Source organism: Asparagus officinalis, chromosome 6, assembly GCF_001876935.1.
Source record: "Asparagus officinalis chromosome 6, Aspof.V1, whole genome shotgun sequence".
Classification (NCBI taxonomy): Eukaryota; Viridiplantae; Streptophyta; class Magnoliopsida; order Asparagales; family Asparagaceae; genus Asparagus; species Asparagus officinalis.
In genome coordinates this window covers 71009514-71030652 of record NC_033799.1, presented here as the reverse complement: position 1 = coordinate 71030652, position 21139 = coordinate 71009514, and positions in this window count along the sequence as shown.

Sequence of the window (21139 nt, the reverse complement as noted above, 5' to 3'; positions counted from 1 at the left end):
GGCTATATCTGCAGAAGGACCTGTCATGGGTTTCATTTCTTGACTCCTTCAGCCCTCAATCTATTCAGAGTTCTGTCGAATAGATGAAGTTTTTACGGCTCTGCGTTTATCGTCTGACCGCTGTTGAAATCTTGAAACTAAACGGCGTCGCTGATTTAACGTGGAGTTGACCCTCGTTGTTGGGGAATTCCCATCTGGTGACACCTTGACAGACGTTGACCAAAAGTCATGCATTTGAAGCAGAGAGGACCAGTTTATACTCGTATACTCTTGGGAGTTCTGAAAGTTAGTTTAGCCTCATATACTTATCGGAGGTCGCCGGGTTATCCTTAAGAATATTGTATACAGTATTCTCCAGGAACTTCCCGTCGAGGGTGGGAAACAGTTTAAACTCGTATACCCATTGGAGTTTAAATATGGACATCGTATACCAAGGACCAAAATACCCAAAATTTGACCCAAAATAGCTTACTATACATGCGAGTCAGCTTCAGGTCTTGCGAGTCAGTAAACGGTGACTCGGAACTGGCGAGGCAGCTTTGGGCCTTGCGAGTCAGCAAATGGTGACTCGGAACTTGGCGAGGCGGCTCGTGGTAACTCGGCTTTTGCGAGTCAGGTGGTGGTTACTCGGCTTTTGCGAGGCAGCTCGTGGTGACTCGGCTTTTGCGAGTCAGGTGGTGGTGACTCGGCTTTTGCGAGTCAGCTTCGGGCGGTTCTTTAAAAGAACGACTGTTCTTCTTCTTCATTCATTTCGACTCTTTTTCTTGAATTCAAAAATTTCTCTCTTCCCTCCTTTATTCCTCTTTTCAAATCCTTCAGCTTCTTCCGGCCTTCCTCATTTGATTTGTGAGCTCGACTAGAATCTTGAAGCCTCAGTTTTGGAGATTTAGGGTTTCCATTCTTCCTCAATTGGGTTCGAGCTTCTCTTTGACACCAAGCTTTTCACGAATTTCAGGTAAGAGCCAGGTTCGATTGTCCTCAATTTGATTTCTTTATCTTGAATACTTGATTTTCTAAAACCCTAGCTTTTGATTTGGGGGGAAATCACAAATCTTGGTTTTAGAGGGTAGCCGAAACCCTAGTTTGGTTTGAGAGGAAATACCAAGCCTGACTTCAGGTTCTTGAGTGATGATTGAGGTTTCTGAGTGGTTGAGAGTTGGCCGAACCTGATTTCAGTTTGTTCTTGGTTTGTTCGATCCCATTTAAGGCCAGGGTATTTTGTGTTTGGCTAGAATTCTTCGAATTTGGTAATCATGGATGACCCAAGTATATACAAATCTGATTGGAGCTAGGTTTGTAAACCTCGAACTTTCGGCTGTGCACGAGAGTTGATCCCATACCTGGACACGGTCAAGATCTTGATTTAACTTTGGCTTTATGCATAAACTGGGGCTTGGTCACATTGTATATGAGATGCCAAACTTGTGTTCACCTTTTGGCTTCGGCAACTTAGCTATAGACTCCCATTTGTGCGCTGTAACTGCCATATCGGGCTTCTAGCGTATATGATAGCCTAATTTGTAGGCACGTCGTGTTTTATTGTTGGCCACGTAGATGACTTCGGCTGACCTCCTGAAATTCAGGCTTAAATTGTTGCACGACCCATTGTGGGTTGAGACTGAACCTGCCCTACGCCTGCTACTTAAGTCTGATTTGAGCACAATATTTTCTTTGCACTGATCTGATATTTCTCAATTTCTTTGTAATTGACCTGTTAATTCTCTGCAGATATGTCGCCTAAGAGATCCCGTGTCGCTCGAGGCCGTTCGTCGACTCAGTCGCCTGAGCTGGCGCCATTTAGCTGCACAGGTATTTTTATCACCGCCTCTTTCATTCATACCTATGAGATATCATGCTGCATTTTGCATCCCCGCTTTGTTCTCCTTGGTGAGGCAATTGGGAAGAGCCGCCACTCTCCTTCGTGGGGGTGGACGCTTTACTAGTCATGTTTTGCTTGGTCAAGACATGGCTGAACTATCTTGGGGCGATTTCTCGCTGTACTATACTCCGAGGGGCGGATATATTGTCGTGTTATTCATGCGACAGTATATCCCGTGCTTCGTATGTATAGTGTGGCTTTAATCGTCTCACCTAGATAAACCATCATGAATATGTACCTGGTATGATATCCTCGCTTTGCTCTCCTTTGTGAGACAATTGAGAAGAGCCGCCACTCTCCTTCGTTGGGAGTGGACGCTTCGCAAGTCGTGTTTTACTTAGTCAAGACACGTCTTAGTATGACATGGGGCGATCTCATGTTGTGTTACATCACATAGGCTTAGGTATATCACCGTGTCGTTCGCACGTTAATATGCTTTATCCTTTGCGTGCGCGATATAATTAAGATCGTCTCACAATTTACAAGGTCGTGACTCTATCTCACAATTTGTGAGTTGAGTTCGACGCCTGTACCATTTTTAAAATAGGCGTTAATGATTATACCTGATAAATGTGCATTGTTTTCTTAGTTGATTTTCTCTCGAGGGAATTCAATGCTCATTCAGTGGAGGGTCGATGTAGTGAGGCTTATGCCTTTACCGATGAGCCCATCCCTGTTCCAGTAATTCCTCCATTTGCTCCGGGCGTACCGGAAGAGCTTCCTCGGTTAGTAAGGAAAGGAGAACGCCAGAGTTTAAGGCAACTTATCACAGATGCGCCGTTAGTGAAGGATCCGAGTTCTACGCATCCGCTAAGAAAGCCAGACTATTTGTTTGGGGATTCTATTGAAGACCCCGCCTCTGTTTTTCTTGGTTCTGAGCAATGGCTGCATCATGACGACGGTGGCTATCTATATCTTCCTCCGATTCGTCGCCACCGTTCCCTTACCGAGCTTCGATGCCAAGCTCTTCCTCGGGAGATGTCATGGAGGCTAACAGAAGAGCACGAGCGCATTCACTGTGGTTATATTACCCGCGGTACGGTTAATTCGAGTAATCAGAATCGGATAACAGGTTTACATCCCGGGATTACTGGACTGAGTGACCCACCCAAGGATGAGGTCTTCACTGTTGCGAACACTGTGAGGAATCGGCTTGCGGCTTTGGGCCGAGAGATGCCAGTAGCCGGTCATCGATGTTATGGCTAGATACACTCATCGGATAAACTATGGTGGACCCATTTGAGCCACTACATCTTGGATCGATTCGGTGAAGACCTAAAGGCTAGTGGCTTATATGCAGCTGTTCGTGCCACTACTTATGGACTGGCTATGAGTGTTTCTCACTTTTTGGCGCTGCTAGAATTTTATAATCCTGACGCCAATACGTTTCTAACTAAACATGGTGAATTGGGGTTAGCATTGCACGAGATGCATAAAATCTCCGGTCTTCCAATGGGGAACATGATCTATCAGGAATACTTCCCTTCTACTAAGGAACTGCAGCAACTGAGGTCGCGGACTCCCGACCATTATAACACCTTCTGGGATCTTGTTTGTCACTATCACATAGCTCTTGCAGGTATTGATCCTTTATCCAAGAAATCACGACCGCAAATTAGTTTGAAGAAGTTCTCAGATTATCTTTTCAAGAATACGGACAGCATTCAGAACGAACCGATTCGTGTGTTATCGCCGCTGATTACTTCCGAAGTGAATGAGCTCATTGAGAAGTCAAACACTCAACCTTATACTACGGCTGGCGTTGAGGATGGTTTTGCTGCCGGGACAAAGTTTCGAACTTTCTTGTGGCATGGAGTCAAACCGATTCAACCTATGACGTTACTTGCTGGGTTTCTTGCTCTGTGGTTAAAAAATGTGTAGTACCATACCAGTCTTGTGACGTACTTTCCCCCGAAGTATTGTTTCCAGTGGTTCTGCTTGCTCATCGGAAAAGCTTGTGTCTTCTTCCGGCAATGACCGCGGGTATTTGCAGAGGGCTACGCCAGGTGGTAAACGGATTTAGTCAAGAAAACACGCCACCTACTCAGATTCCTCTCTCAAAAGTGGAGCTACCTTATACCTATTTAATGGCTTGGTTAGTGCTCCATCGATCTGATATGATGGGGGCGCCGTCTTCGGTGGATCCTTCCCTTCCTTTTCTTCAAGTAATAGAGAAATGTAAGTGGAAAGGACGAGGTTTTGCTGAAATTAGGAAGCAGCTTCAGAATCATAAGTGCTGGGTCTTCCCTACTTGCTTTCCACGATTTTCCGGTCAGTATGGCGATTCGTTGGTAGATGTAGAAAAGCCAGGTACTGGTCGGACTATTCTTGATTCCGGCTGTTTCGATTGGTTGGTTAACATTCGGCCGGGCTATGTGGTCTTTCGAGTTCGAAATCACTGTTACATAGAGCCCTACTTGCCGTGTCGGTTCGCTAATCAGTTTGGTTACGATCAGATTTATGTTGGAAACCCAAACCAACGGCTCCAGATCCGTGGAGGTTTAGTGGATGGGGCTCGAGCTTGGCTATGGAACATGACTGGTTGCACTGGTGCCAAATTTAGTCTCCCTGGTGTTGAGCGTAAGTTAGAGCTGACTTTTCTACAATGCCGGTGGCTTTTGGCGGCTAATGAACATGTGCCAGTTCAGACGATCACCGAGTCCACCGACGAAGAAGCTTCTCGAATTGCTACTCGGATGGTATATGAGTCTGAGCTTGAGAAGAGAAAGAGGGATTCTGTGGGTCTTCCTAGCCATCCACAGCAAAAGGAGCCAACTATGGAAACTCATGTTGAGGGTGGTGCAGAGCTTGGTGGCGATGGTGGAGAAGAAGCACCGGAAACAGGTGTGTTAGATCCCTCTTCTTTAGAGTTATTTGAATTAGCACTTGCTGAAAGGACTCGCCGCTCTCAACTATCCAAATCTTCACCTCATGAAAAGAGGCCAAAGATGCAAGTCTTGTTCACCTATCCTAACAAGATGTCGGTTGAAATCCGAGGTGTATTTTCTGAGGAGGAGAGAGAAGAGTCCGGCCTACTTCCTCGGACGCGGTCTCGTTCCGCGGATCGGGTTACTCCAAGGCGTGAATTGCGCTCTAAATTTTCAGAGGAGAGGCTAACTGAAGAGGGACGCCCGGCTAAACGCAAGAAGTTGACTTCTAAGCGGAGGAGCAATCCTGAAACGATGTCCTCGACTCAAGGCGTTACCGTTGAGAGAGGTGAGTGCCTCTTTGTATAGCTCCTTCCGATATACGTTGAGCTTTCGAACTTAAAATGATTTTCGTACTTTGTAGGAGGAGATTTCCCAAGCGACTTTGTCTTTGACGCCTCTTCGCCTGATCTTGATTTCTCGACACCAATCCCGGGAATCAGGCCAGAAGAGGGTACAGGCGCAGAGACCAACGTTCTTGGCGAGACCGAGGTGGGTCATGACATCGAGGCAGGTTTGACCGAGCATACTGAGAGTCCAGGTATTCTAAAAACCAATAACGCCTCTTTCGGATGGCGGGCAATGACCGATGGAGAATTCGTATCCCCGCTAACTATTTCTATGCTTCTTACTCTGTTAGAAAAGCTACAAGAGGTGGATCGAAGCGGACAGGTGCCGAAATCCGACATTGCCGTTGAAGGTAAAATTTTGTTATATGGTCTGGCGAGTTGGAATGACTATATTTTGACCCTCGCACCTTTTTACAGATACGATAATAGAGGGTCAATGTGAAGAGGAGGATTCCCAAAACGCATCTTTTGAAGAAGAGGATCTGGCTTCGCGTGAACCGGTGTCGGCTTCCGACGATATGTTGCTGGATGATATGTTGCGTGAACAAGCCCAATACGAGGCCGTTGACCCGATAATCACCGCTGACTCACCCGCACGTAAGATTCTTCTTCGCATGCTTTATTTATTCGTGGTTCCTTAGCCACTCATCGGCAGATTCAAATCGTAGGACCAGTCATAACGACTGATGCAACTACTCCTAACAGGAAATCCGGTGAATCTGAGGGTCTTGATTTCTTGCTTTTGGCAGGAATTGTTATTGACGCTCGGTCATCAGACTTTCCGCAGCAACCTCCGGTTTCTTCGGGAACACCGACTATCGCGCCTGCTGCAACTATTAGCGAGAGTTTGCCTGTGAGACCACCTGAAATGGCTGATGCTTCAACAGTTATTACACCTGTGCCACCCCCAGCGACATGCGAAATTGAGCGGCGAGAGGCGAGACTCCCTTTCGGTGATTTTCGCCCGATCCTTGAGCGCAAAATAGCCTTAATAAAGGATATTGTCTCCCTTGACATCGCTGAAGCTTTGACCGACGATGTAAATCAATTTGAGCGTAGGTTTGTGAAACTCCAGGAACTCCAATCTATTGGTGTCTCTGGGTATGTTGCTGCGCAAATGGAGGCTCGTATGCAGACATGGCGTGAATCTCGAGAATCGATCGAAATTGGGATTCAGGCGCAGCGAAAACGGGTCGACCAAGCGGAGGCAGTTCTTTCCGAAAGATCGGCTCATTTACGTGAAATTGACTCGTCGTTAGCCTCTGTTGACGTCGAAATAGCGGAGCTTGAGCGAAAGCTGGTGGAGGCGAAGCAGCGAAGAACTATTCTGGAGGTGACCAAGGCTGGGGAGGAGCATAGCAAGGCCGTGATATCCAGCAAAGTGATGCTCTCGAGGGAAAGATTAGCCAGGATGGAGGAAGAAGCCGCGCAACTCTTATCTGCATCTGAAGACTCCTTCAAAACCGAGCTGCAGCGTGAGCTTGAAAGTGCTTATGCTGAAGAGTTAACCAAGCTTGAGCAAGAAATCATTAGTCTAAAATACAATGTAAAATGATTGTGACTGCTGTATCCGAACTTTTTTTTTTGTTAATGACATGCGTGTTTTGTTGAGTGCGCTTTTTATTCTTATTATGATTTCTCATTCTTTTTAGAACAATCAACCATAATACTTGTAGGATTTTTGGCAAATCCTCAGCCGTCAACGGATTTGGTATGCCTTTACCGACTACCGTTTGAATCGGGCTAGCTTGTGAATTATCTAGGTCCGTTTCACAAGTAACGTTGTGCTAAAGGGATGAACCCCTTTAGACTTAATGCTACGAATTTGAATACGTAGACTTGGTCATTTTCTTACGGTAAAAGACAAACCGGCGGCGCGTATTAGGCGCCGACTTATCCCTGCTTAGGCTTCGGGATCAAATTCCCCGTACCTGTGAGGTACGGATTTTGGGAGTTGAAAATATAGCATCCTTTTATAGGAAAAAAAAACGAACCAGATACTGAAGAGGATGAATTTTATATTCTTTCTTCAGTCCTACTTTTGAGGGAGAAGTGAACCAGATACCAAAGAAGCAGAATTTTATATTCTATTCTTGATATGCAGAAGAAACTAGAAGTGGGATCTCCACTTCAAGAATATGTGAAATGAAACTAAGAATGGGATCTCCATCCTGAGAATCGGGAGGATTCAGTTTACCCCAACTTTTAAAACTAAGAATGGGATCTCCATCCTGAGAATCGGGAGGATTCAGTTTACCCCAACTTTTATAGTCTAGGTCATCTGATCCGGGAATAAGTTTTCTTGTTTATCAAGATGAAATTCAAACTCCAACCCTAACTTTTATAGGTTTGGCTGAAGAGACAGACATGAACTGTTTTCGTTTATCGAAGAGAAATCCAATTTTGGCCCAAGTGACTTGACAGTTAGACCAAAAGGGGATATTGAGACGACCCTAACTTTCGTAGGTTTGGTCGTTTAGTGTAGAGCGAAGGCCTTCTTTGCCGAAGAGGGGAAGGCAACTTCAAAGTAGGAATGCGAGTATCAATCATAGTGGCAGTCAGACTTGGCCCAAGGAATTTAGGCCTGTTGTAAACTGATCTGATAATGAGGGATACTAAGAATTTTCTTGTGAGGAAAGATTGGTTCTAACAAGTAATCAAATCTCAACTCACAAAAGATTGTTTAGACGATTACAACAGGGGTTCCCTATAACCAGGTTTGAATTATTTTAGAGAACAGCTGGTTGTTTCCGGGTTATCCTTAAGAATATCGTATATGGTATTCTCCAGGAACTTCCCGTCAATAATGAATTCTGAATGTACTAAGGGTAGTATTTTTTTAGAAATTTGCTATTTATTGGCATCATGAGCCGGTCACCATCCTTGGTAACTAGGCGGTATGCGCCACTCGAGTAGACTGTCTCTACTACGAATGGTCCGTCCCATTTGGGTTCAAATTTACCCTTCTTCTTGGTGTTAAGGATCATAGGCCGTCTTTCAGTTAAGACCAAATCTTCTTCCTTAAAACTCCGTTGTCGAACCTTCTTATCGAAAGCACGGGATATTCTAGCTTGGTAGAACTCAATATGTTGCTGAGCTTCTAAGCGCTTTTCGTCAAGCATCTCGAGTTCTTCGAGGCGTTTCTGATGTTGCTCTTCGGTCGTCATCTGGGTTGCAAGAGCGATTCGAAGATATGGGATTTGTATTTCTAACGGAAGGACGGCTTCACACCCGTACACTAAAGAGTATGGGGTTGCTCCCGTCGGCGTGCGCACTGTGGTACGATAGGCCCACAGAGCCGCGCCGAGCTTGTCGTCCCAATCTCGCTTATTGGTCTTCACGAGTTTTGACAACAGTTTTATGATAGTCTTATTGAAAGCTTCAGCCAATCCATTCGCTGTGGGATTATAAGCTGTTGACGAGATATCCTGAATTTTAAACTTCTCGCAAAACCTGATAAAGGCGTTGCTGACAAACTGAGGACCGTTGTCATGTATGATTCTTCTTGGGACACCATGCCGGTAGATAATATGGTGTTTGATGAATGCGATGACGTTGCTTGTTTTAACTTCTCTGAGTGGGACCGCTTCAGCCCATTTGGAGAAGTAGTCAGTAATTGCTAAGATGAACCGGTCACCTTTAATCGACGGGGGATTTATAGGACCAACGATGTCCATTCCCCAAGTTTCAAATGGCCATGATGTGACCGACGAATGCAAATACTCCGGCGGTTGGTGCATATAATTCGCATGTATTTGACACTCATGACATTTTCGGGCGTATGCAACTGCGTCAGTCATTATATGAGGCCAGAAGTATCCCATTTGACATTTTCGGGCGTATGCAACTGCGTCAGTCATTATATGAGGCCAGAAGTATCCCATTCTCCTGATGCGGTCATAAAGTTTGGGACCGGGTTGGTGTGCACCACAAACCCCTTCGTGCGCTTCCTTGAGGACTTCCTTCGCCTCTTTAATCGATAAACAACGTAGCAGTAAACCATCATACCCCCTGCGATATAGCGTTCGACTCTCCGTGTTATAGTAAAATCTTGCCGCCCTTCTTCGGATTGAATCCCTCTCTTTTATATCTTCCGGTAGGATTCCATGTAGGACATAATCAATGATAGGGAAACGCCAATCTCGGGGTTCAAGCTCGAGTTGAGTTGAGTATACCTCTTGAATATCCTCTTCCTTGTCATCTTCATCGTGAATTAGCACGAAGAGTTGATGAGTTCTCACTGTAACGGACTGTTCCGTTTCGGGTGGTTGCGCCAGGGACATGGCTAATGCTGCCAACGCATCTGCGTACGTGTTTTGTAGGCGTGGAATGTATTCGATGAAGAATCCTTCGAACGATCCTGCCATCTCAACAGCTGCCTTGTGGTATGGTATTAAATATTGATTTCTGACTTCATACTCTCCCTGAACTTGCTTAACTATTAGTTGAGAATCACCGAAGGCTTCGAGATACTCAACCCCCAGCTCTTTAGCAAAGCTGAGTCCAATAAGCAACGCGTTATATTCAGCTACATTGTTTGAACACGGCCTGGTTAGTGAGTAAGCTCGAGGTATCACATGTTTTCCTGGGGAGACTAAGACGACTCCAACTCCGGAGGAAATCTTAGAAGATCCAGGAGCACTTGCTACATTGGCCGCTCGAGAAGCACCATCAAAGTATAAACGCCATACTTGCTGACAAGAGGTTGCGTTAACTTCATGGGTTTCATCCGGCAAATCGTCGTATATCTCGGGCGTATCCGTAGTTGGGTTAGCTGCCAAGAGATCACAGATGGCTTATCCTTTTACCGACTTCTGTTGTTTAAAGTGCAGGTCATATTGGGATAGGAGTAAGGCCCATTTTGCCAAGCGCCAGTTCATGAAAGCGGGTTGTGTCATGAATACTCGGACTGGGTTAACTTTGGAGATAACATAAATAGTCTGTCCTACTAGGTAATGTCGCATCTTTTGTATCGCGAATAACAAGGCAAGACATTACCTTTCGATCATGAGATATCGAGATTCAGCGCCTATCAATGTCCGACTTAGATAATATACCGCCTGCTCACGACCGTTATCGTCATCTTGCGCAAGTAATGCACTTAATGAGTGGCTCGTCGCCTTGATATAAATCAAGAACGGTTTACCCGATTTCGGTGCAACGAGTACAGGAGACTTTGAGAGATATTCTTTAATACTCTCGAATGCCTTTTGACACGCATCGTCCCATACGAACGACACGCCTTTCTTTGTGAGTTTGGAGAATGGTTGACACTTTCCCGAAAGGTTTGAGATGAACCGACGGATATAAGCTAATCGCCCTTGCAATCCTCGGAGGTCCTTGAGATTTCTCGGAGGTTGTAATTCATTAATCGCCTTGACTTTATCAGGGTCGATTCGGATACCCGTTGTAGTGACGAAAAATCCCAGAAACTTACCACTTGACATTCCGAGGAAAGACTTGGTGGGATTCATCTTTAACTGGTGAGTTCGCATAAGCTCGAACATAGTCTTTAGATCCTTGAGGTGATCGTTTTTATTACGGCTCTTCACTACCAAATCGTCGACATAGCATTCGACGGTCTTACGGAGGTGTTCTTGAAAAATTTTGGACATGGCCCGTTGATAAGTGGCGCCCGCGTTCTTTAGACCAAAAGGCATCACTGTGTAGCAGAACACTCCGAGAGGTGTCCTGAATGCGGTATGTTTTTCATCTTCTGGTTGCATCTTGATTTGATTGTAACCCAAGAATCCATCCATAAAGGACATCCTCTCAAACCCACATGTGTTATCAATAATAACATCTGTGATAGGGAGAGGGAAATCATCTTTCGGACACGCATTATTCAAGTCTCTGAAGTCAATGCATATCCTTATCTTCCCGTTCTTCTTGAGGACCGGAACAATATTCGCGAGCCAATCCGGATGTTGTTCTTCACGGATGAAACCAGAATCGATTAATTTTTTAACCTCTTCTTCAATTGCTTCCATGATTTGTGGGCGGAACCGTCTCTGCTGCTGCTTAACAGGCTTTGCATCCGGTTTGATATTAAGGCGGTGGGCTGCTACGTTCGGATCAAGCCCTGGCATATCTTCGTAATTCCAAGCAAAAACATCTATGAATTCTCTGACGAGGGAAATTAAGTCCTCTTTTTCCTCTGGTGGAAGACTATCACTTATAAATATTGGCTTTGGATTCGTCTCATCACCCATATTTATCTGGACCACTTTGTCTTCGGTAGGAGGTTCTCTTTGCTCGAATCGTTCTCCATACTGTATATTTAGATGATGAATCCAGGGATCCTCCCAAGCCGGTAGTTGATCATCTTCTTGCGTAGTGGAAGGGTTGACTGTGGTCATATTCGACATCAGACTTTTGAATGCGTCTCCCAGGCTGACATCTGAATCCCAACTGGACGAGTCGGATGAATATCCCTCTTGATTTGTTAGGTGATCTACGATTTGCCAACAACACTCGTCGTCAGAAGCATAACCTAGACCCCTTTTATAACTATAATAATTATAGGACTTTCCTTCTGGTACATAGGCCATACGAGGTGGAACTCGTGGGCCTCGACCAAAACAGAGACCTTCTTCAAGCGCAAAATTATATCCCCATTTTTCCATGTAATCACGCGCTTGATGACTATATCTAGATGAATGAAGACCGGACCTCTCCTCATTTTTATGTTCCTCTGGGGGGAGATATGATGGTGGGGATATTTCCCCTTTGCCGAACACCAACTCTTTTTCACCCCCTGCTTTCGCAGGAATGACAAAGGTTGTTCCAAACGAGTCTTGGAAACGTTTTTTCGTGAAGCAAGATGACTGAAGCGGCATATGTATGTCGGGATTATCGTACAACTCCTGCACGACATTAGTCAAACACGGTAAGTACTCTAAATCGTCATTTATTACTTCTTTGGCAAGTTGCCAGTTACAACTACCGTCTGACGATTCGTCATCGTCAAGACCGATTACAAAGGGTACAATGTCATTTAGTACAAAACCGCCATTGTAATCAAATCCTGCCTCTATGTCAGCTTCTCCCCCGCTATCCGTGCCTTGAGCCGATGATTCAGTGTCAGATTCAGCGCCGTAAAGAAGGGAATCGGTAAAGTAATTCTCCAATCCCTTAAACGGTTGTTTATCTGCGACCACCGTCTTGACCTCACTATTTGCATCTACGTATTTTAGACACTGATGAAGAGTAGAGGGAACTATAAGATTACCATGGATCCATGGCCGACCCAATAATAAGTTATAGGAGGTTTCTGCGTCGATTACGTAACACGTAACTTCGGATTTTAGATCTCCAAGTTGGCATTTTATCCGGATTTTACCCAAAGGTCTGGATCCACTGGTATTGAACCCATATATAACAGTACCCGTGGAAGCTAATTTGCTTACCGGGATTCCGAGATTGTTCATCAATCGGAGTGGCATGATGCTAACAGCGGAACCCGGGTCAACTTGGACTCGGTTAACTACGCTGGAGCCAATGTATCCAGTGAAGTATAAAGGCCTATCATGCTTTGAGTTCCTCACTTGCATGTCATCCTTAGTGAATGAGATATGGGGAAATTGTTTAGCTGATAAATTGCAAAGTTGAATTGATGACTCCGTTTCCTCGCGGGCCGGCTTGATTTGAGTGAGGAACGCATCAGAATCGGCGAAAGCTTATCGCAGTGCTTCTCTAGTATCCTTGGAGAGGCACAATAACTCATATAAGTCTATTCTCGCTGGGATGTTAGCTAGCTGAGCTATGACATCAAAGCGGTAGGGAGTGTTTGAACTTCCCGGTCTATCTCTCTCAATCGGACGATTGAATCGAGACTGCTTCGGGTTTTGAGCTTCTTGGAGTTGAGGCTCTTTCTCTTTTTGCTTATTAGCTGACTTTTGTTGAGCCTTTTCAACTGGTGCGGAGGGAGTTGTAACCACCCCCAGTTCTGCTAAAGTCTTGGCATTTGCGTTTGAAGCCTCGGGGTATTTGTAATGATATTCATTTCCACCCCTAGTGGCAAGAGCCTCTTGTTCGTCCTCAGAAAGTGATAAGGTGGGAATACCTTCATCATCTTTTTCCGGAATTGCTGTCGTGGGGCAGCAGGTTTTGCTTTTACCCCTATGCTTTTTCCTGGATGAGGATCCTACCCATTGCTCGTCCTCTAACAAGTCCGGATGAACCCAAAGAATTTCGCCGCTAGGAGTTATATGTTGTACGAGTCCTTTTTGACGTTGTCCGTAAGGATCATCGTTGACGGTCTCCATTTGTACCTTATATACGGGTTTTGGTTGAAACCACGCTAGGGGAACAGAACCAAAGCTAACAGAAACGGCGTTTACGTCCACCTTCTTTTCTTTAGGCTGCTTCGGCGTGATAATTCCTACATCAATTAAGGCCTGAATCTTGTCCGTGAGAGCGTAGCACGCCTTTGTAGGATGATGGACTGTTCTGTGAAATGCACAATACCGCGGATCTGTAATTTTCTGGGCTCCTTCATGGTCGGTGATCGGAGGTAGCTTAATTTTATTGTTCTCTCTCAAATACTTGAAGATACCAGGGACCTCATCTTCTTTGAAGGAATATTCTTTCATGAATTTCGGCTCAGAAGTTTTCTATTGCCTTGGAGGTCGTTGCTGCCATTGAGGCGTTTGTTGCTTTGGCGCTTGTTGCTGCGGCTGCTGTTGCTGCGACTGCTGTTGGGGTTGCAACTCAAATGTCTGATTTGCGTCTACCGCGTTTGCTGGTCCTTTCCCTTTACCACGGGGGGTAAAGTTATGTTTTTGAGTATTATTGGCGGGTTGTCCCCTTTCAGCTTTCTTCCTTTTAAGGAAGCGTTCAGCCTGCTCCCCTCGTACCTTTAATTCCTGCCTTTGCCACGAGAGGCAAAGTTAGAATTCGGAGGCTTAGTTGTTGATTGACCCCTCTCGGCTTTCTTCCTTCGGAGGAATCGCTCAGCTTGCTCCCCTCGTACCTTCAATTCCTTCCATGTCTTGGATGGTGCGGTACCCATAGCTTCTAATACATCTATGGAAAGGTTATTATGTCACGTCTGGAGTATGAACTCCTCCGTGACCGGATCTCGGCAGTTCATTGCCTTGTTCCGGAAGCGTTTAACAAAGTTTTCCACGAGTTCTCCATCCTTCTGCTTTTCTTCAAAGAGCGTCCCGATTGACACCTCCGTGTCATCGTCGAAGAAATTAGCGAGAAACATGCTTTCCATATCGTCCCATGTAGTGATACTTCCCGGTTTAAGCCGGCGGTACCAATCAAATGCAGCAGCGCGAAGGGTTCCTACGAACGATCGTACCATTAGAGGTTCGTTACCTGAAATGATCCCCAGGTGAGACTTGAAATAAATCAAGTGTTGGGTAGGGGAGCCCCTTCCATCGAATGGTGTGAAGTTGATCAAATTGAACTTCGGTGGGTATGGAATGGAGTCCCACTCCCTCGGGTAGGGACACGGAATGCCAGTCTTTTTTACTTCTTGGGCAGACATCAAAGCATTGATTTTGCTTTCCAAGTCTTTCATCTTAAGATCTTCGCCTACCTCACTCTTCTGGCGATTTTGGGGATGGATATTGATACCACCCCCAGCGTTAAGAACGCCTTCCGTATTCCTGTTCTCGCGGGGAGTCTCGATGTTAAGATTTTCTTCTACCTCTGAGTCGCTATCTATCCGATTAGCGGTCGGACGACGACTAGATTCACCGCGCTGGTTTGTCAGCTGTTGGAGTTGTTGTGCGTGTAAATCTTTAACACGTTGTACAGCCATCTCCATTTCAATTTTGAAATCCTCTTTTTGCTTGGCCAAAGCTTCTTGAAGAAGTTGAGCCATCTGTTCTGTGGTGATCATGAACGACTCTCGAGACTGTCCTGTACTAGATACAGTAGCATCTGAAGCGATCGCTGAGTTAGCATCCGACGCTCCTTCGTCTGAGGACTGTCCTCTCTGGATTCTGTTGTAATTGTAATCTCTAGGCCTTATAGCCCCGGTTTGCAGCCGAGTTAACCGTTTGGACATTTGTGAAAAGGGCTCAGGGTTGTAGCGCCGCGTGGACTTTCCTTTTTCTGCCATATTAATCGTGAATTCCGAAAGTTCACGTTCCTGAACGGGTGGCTTTCTTTTACGGAAAATATCGTTCTGTCATTATTTTCAAGAGTCGCTCGTTTGAAAACTCGCCTTCGCATGCGTGAGGGTTCAACAGAATCTCGAACTTCTACCCGTAGCCCAAGGCGAGCGGTTACTGGTACTTTCTCTGTATGAGGAGTTTTTGAGTTACTGGAGACTCGCTCCCGTCCCCCATTTTGACCTATCAAGCGGGGTTTGTTTTTATACAAAGGGCCGAGATGATCCGTAATGCTCATTTTAACTCGGGATGAGTCCACGCCGCCGTAGGGCTTTACAGGAGGTGAGGAAGTCATTGGAACAAAAGCAGGAGCTGTCGGAGACTTGAAGCTGGTCGCAGGAGGCGAAATTTCTGCAGACAGAGATGAACTAGCTCGCGGGTCAGCAATTGGTGACTCGGCCTTGGCCGAGCCAGCGTTTGGTGACTCGGCCTTGGCCGAGCCAGCGTTTGGTGACTCGGCCTTGGCCGAGCCAGCAGCCTGTGCCTCGGTTTTTTCGGGCTTTGTTCTGGATTTTGGCCTCCAGATTTGTCGTGGTTTTGTCAGTTTAAAATCTGCAGTACTTGTTTGTAGTTTCTCGGCCACTTGTACCAGGATTCTTGCGTGCGCAAGTAAAGCGTGGCGCTTCTCGATTCGTTCTTTAAGAGTGGAACGTGTCCTCTTAACGGGAACCCATTCATTTGTCGTTGGTTTAGACCAATCGCTAAGTCGCTGATGTGCCTGTTGGCGTCCTCTAGACTTCAGATCCGCTTCGTAGCGGACTCCATCCACCGGCTCGGAGGCCTTGGCCAATTGGCGTGCTAGGCGTTGACGCCGTCTTTGACGCGCCCTCTTGGATAAAGTCGGCTCGGCCTTGGTAGCTTCAGCTTCACAAGGAATCTTTTGCACCGCTGTGGGATGAGGTTCTTGATTTTGAACCTTCAAATCCAAAATTGGTGACTCGGCCTTGGCCGAGCCAGCGTTTTGTTTGTGTCAAAAGTTGCCTTTTCCATTGCTTTCAAACCTGTTTTACCGTTTATCGATTACAAGTTCAAACTGAAAAGAGAGTTGATCTTTTTATAAGATCTTCTTACAACGAAAAATAAAGATTACAACTTTATCAAACAAAACGCAGCAGTAGTTTATCTCCCGCTGCTTTGCGTGGGATCTTTGCCTGTGCCGGGGACGCGTTAGTCCGTGGACCACCGCAGACCAAAGCCGATCGACAATATAATTACGCTCTTGTTTCACGAGGGAAACAATTACGGAAGCGACAATCACGACCAAGCGAGATTGTGGCTCTTCTCGAGATTAAAACCAAGTTTAATCCGGAGGAAAGAAGGGAAGAGAATCACAAACCTTTCGAAGGGGCTTTCTTTATGAAAGTGTTCGCCAAGCTCTGATGATTCTCCTCTGAAATTCGTGGTTGACTGGTCAATTTGACAGCACCTCGCCTTCTTAATCTCAGATCTCCGATCCCCTTGAAAGAAGACCTTAGGCTTCTATTTATAGGCTTTTTGAGATGTGTCTCCTAGTAGGAATTGATGTTTAAACGTTATCTGCGGTTTATAACTGTCTAAACGTGTTTATGGATAACCTCAGAGCAGTTGGAGAGGTTTTGGGACGAAAGAATCCTTAAAAATCATCGAAATCCGTGTTTGGGGAGGTTTTGTATCCAACAAGAGTCCTGGTGACTCAGGACTGTGCGAGTCAGCATTTGGTGACTCGGAACTGTGCGAGTCAGCTTCTGGTGACTCGGAACTGTGCGAGTCAGTTTCTGGTGACTCGGAACTATGCGAGTCAGCTTCTGGTGACTCGGAACTGTGCGAGTCAGCATTTGGGGACTCGGAAATGTGCGAGTCAGCATTTGGTGACTCGGAACAGTGCGAGTCAGCATTTGGTGACTCGGCTCTGTTCAAGCTTCTAAGCAATGTTTCGTGATTCTTCCAGCTTCTTTGTTTTGCGTACGCTTCGTCGCCTTGCTGATTTTGGATGAATTCCTTTGACTTGGATAATAACGTTTATCGTCTTTTCCTTGTCTTGCACTGTGTTTGAGGACCTATGGGCATTTTTTTAACGCCTACACAGAACCCCCTCTAAAATTTTCGTAAGTTCGCGGTTGACTGGGTCGAATTTTCAGAATACTTTGGATCTCAACTCTGATCTTGGAGCTGTTAATTCCTTATCATAAAGGAGTTGTTCTCTACACCCGCTTCGAATGCATCATGGTTGAAAATATTTGCCACATAGGACCTGAGCTTCAAAGAGAAACTGTAGCGACGGTACATGATAATCACGAGCAAAAGCTCTCAAACGTCACGTCACGGCTTACATCCTTTCAATTGATGGGCCTGCAAACATTCATAGGATTTTTGGCAAACCCTCAGCCATCAACGGATTTGATAAGCCTTTACCGACTACCGTTTGAGTCAGGCTAGCATGTAGGTTGCCTAAGTCCGTTCCACATGTAACGTTGTGCTAAAAGAATAAACTCTCTTGCACTTAGTGCTATGATGCCGAATACATAGATTTGGTCAATTTTATGGGAATAGACTACCCAGCAACGCGTGTTAGGCTTAGACTTATCTCTATTTAAGGATCGAGATAAAGTCCCTCATGCGTGTAAGACATGGATTTCGGTGTTATTAATAACAACCTGTCACAATGTTGAATACGTAGGCTTTACCATTTTTACGAGAATACGCTACCCGGTAACGCGTATTAGGCGTAGACTTATCTCTATTTAGGGATGGAGATAAAGTCCCCCATGCGTGTAAAGTATGGATTTCGGTGTTATTAATAACAACCTGCTACGATATTGAATACGTAGGCTTTGCCATTTTTACGAGAATGCGCTACTCAGCAACACGTGATAAGCGTAGACTTATCTCTATTTAGGGATCGAGATAAAATCCCTAATGCGTGTATGGCATGGATTTCGGTGTTATTAATAACAACCTAACACGATGTTGAATACGTGGGCTTTGCCATTTTTACGGGAATGCGCTACCTGACAACGCATGTTAGGCGTAGACTTATCTCTATTTAGGGATCGAGATAAAATCTCCCATGCGTGTAAGGCATGGATTTTATTTAGGGAATGCGCTACCTGCTATGATATTGAATACGCATGCTTTATTGTTATTTCTTTCCGCGTTATATTTTCACTTGAAACACTGAAAGAAAGTTAGAAGTGCCAGAGGTGTAGTATTAACTTGGCATGAATTTTTACTCAGAGTGAAATTTAGAAATTTTCTTCATTATCACTAGGATAATTTCAAAAACTCTTTAATCCACTGGGGATTTTATAATGAAAATTTACTATTCTTGTTTAAAAGAGATTAACAAGGTCATTAGGGGGTTTGACTGTTAGAAGTGTGATGTTAACCTAACAGTATTTTATGGGCCTATCGCTCTATTGAAGAGAGTCGATAAGCTAATTTGGTCATCAGAGGTATGATGTTAACTTGACAGGTTTGTAGACCTATCGTTCTATTGAAGAGAGTCAATAAGCTGATTTGTTCATTAGAGGTGTGATGTTAACTTGACGGGTTTGTGGACCTATCGCTCTATTGAAGAGAGTCGATAAGTTAATTTTATTAGAGGTGTGATATTAACATGACAGGAGTTTGTTGCAGTCTGACCAACTTTGAGGACTTATCGCTCTATTGGAGAGAGTCAATAAGTTGATTTTATCAGAGTTGTGATATTAACGTGAAAGGAGAATATTACGATCGGGGTAACTTTGAGGACTCATCATCTTATTGAATAGGATTGATAAGTGGACTTTGTCAGAGGTGTGATAGTAACGTGACAAAAAAATATTTGTCAGAGGTGTCATATTAACATGATGGGAGTTTGTACTTATGATTTGAACAAGATTTTAAAGACTTAGCGTCTTGTTGGGGAGGATTGCTATTTGAGCAATTTTGAGGACCTATCATCCTATTGACAAGAATCGATAAGTTGATTATCACAGGTGTTTTGTTAACGTGACAAATTGGGAGTGATGTAAGCTGAATTCATACTCCTGTGGGGATGATGATCGTCAGAAGTATAATGTTAACCCGACGATGTAAAAGATTTGTTTCTCTTAATCCAGTGGATTCTAAGTAATCAACCCTCAATCTTAATTAAGACTTGGTTGTGGAAGAATTTCGCAGTTGACAGAGGTTTCTTGTTGAACATAACAACTTAGAAGATTTATTATTTATAATCCAGTGGACCACAAATAAACCAACCCCCAGTCTTGAACAAGTGCAAGGGGGACAAAGGGTAAACATGGCACATCACCTAGTGGTCCACTATCCGTCAAGTCATTTAGTGATATTGGAGTATAACGACTATGATTGGAATAGAGGCGCGTCACACGGCAGGCCACTATCTGAAGAGTTTGGCTATCAGAGGTAACTGTTAACGTGATAGTTTTAGTGGACCCGCTATCCTATTAAAAAGGATTGGTGGGGGAATTTGGAGAAAATAAACTATCAGATGTAATTATTAACGTGATAGTTTTGATGGACCCATCATCCTATTGAAGAGGATTGGCAAGTTAATGGACTATCAGAGGTAATTGTTAACGTGATAGTTTTATGGATCTACCATCCTATTAAAGAGGATTAGCAAGTTGATGGACTATCAGAGGTAAATGTTTACGTAATAGTTTTGTAGACCAACCATCCTATTGAAGAGGATTGGTAAGTTGATGGACTATCAGAGATAACTATTAACGTGATAGTTTTGTAGACCCACCATCCTATTGAAGAGGATTAACACGAGAATTTAGAGGGAATGGACTATCAGAGGTGTATTGTTAACTTGATAGTTTTGTGGACCCGCCATCCTATTGAAGAGGATTTCCAGGAGAATTTGGAGGGAATGGACTATCAAAGGTGTATTTTTAACTTGATAGTTTTGTGAACCCACCATCCTATTGAAGAGGATTGGCAGGAGAATTTGGAGGGAATGAACTATCAGAGGTGTATTGTTAACTTGATAGTTTTGTGAACCTGTCATCCTATTGAAGAGGATTGGCTTTAGTAGCCGTAGTATCTTCCCCTTCTAATTAGAAAGATTGGGCTTTGTCCCATTGCTCAGGTTGATCTTGCTTACTTTGTTCTTCAGCTTTGACCTCGACAATAATTTTTTAAGCTAATTCACCTTAAGAGATTAGTTGTCTCTAAGAACGACATTCTACAACCCTTATTTGTGCTAGAAGGTTGGTCTACAAGTTGTGTCGACATGTCTCCACTAAGTTAAACTGTGTCATACTTGACAAACATCGAAGAGCCATGCTTCAGAACCTCTTTACGAAGGCTTTGATAGACTCCCTCTTCTTCTGCTTAGTGACAAGAAGGGTATGGATGGAGACTTCTGTATCCTCTTCAAAGAATCTTGATAGAAATAGCCTCTCTAGATCTGCCTACTATTGGATACATCCCGCAGGTAGTTTCATGAACCATTCAAAGGCAACTCCCTTGAGAATGCCAATGAACAATTAAGCATGTATGGCATCATTTGATATCACATTCCCAGTTTGTGACTTAAAATTATAGATATGTTAATTCGGCGATCCTGTACCGTTAAAATTTTTTAGCGTCGGGACCTCAAACTTTGGAGGATAAGGGGCTGCATCCCATTTGGCAGGATAGGACCTGGGCAACTCCCTCGTCTTGGAGCTCGCTTCTATTAGCAATAACATTGAAACAAGCTTCTAATTCTTCCATTTTGGCAGACTGGAGATTCTGCTCGTTCTCCGTCTCTCTTCCTTCATCAGAGGAAGATTTCAAGTTGTGGGCTTCTTAGTCATGTAGGCATATAAAATTGCTTATAGGTCCCCTAGCATAGCTCGGCACAAACCGACAAACCAACGAGGC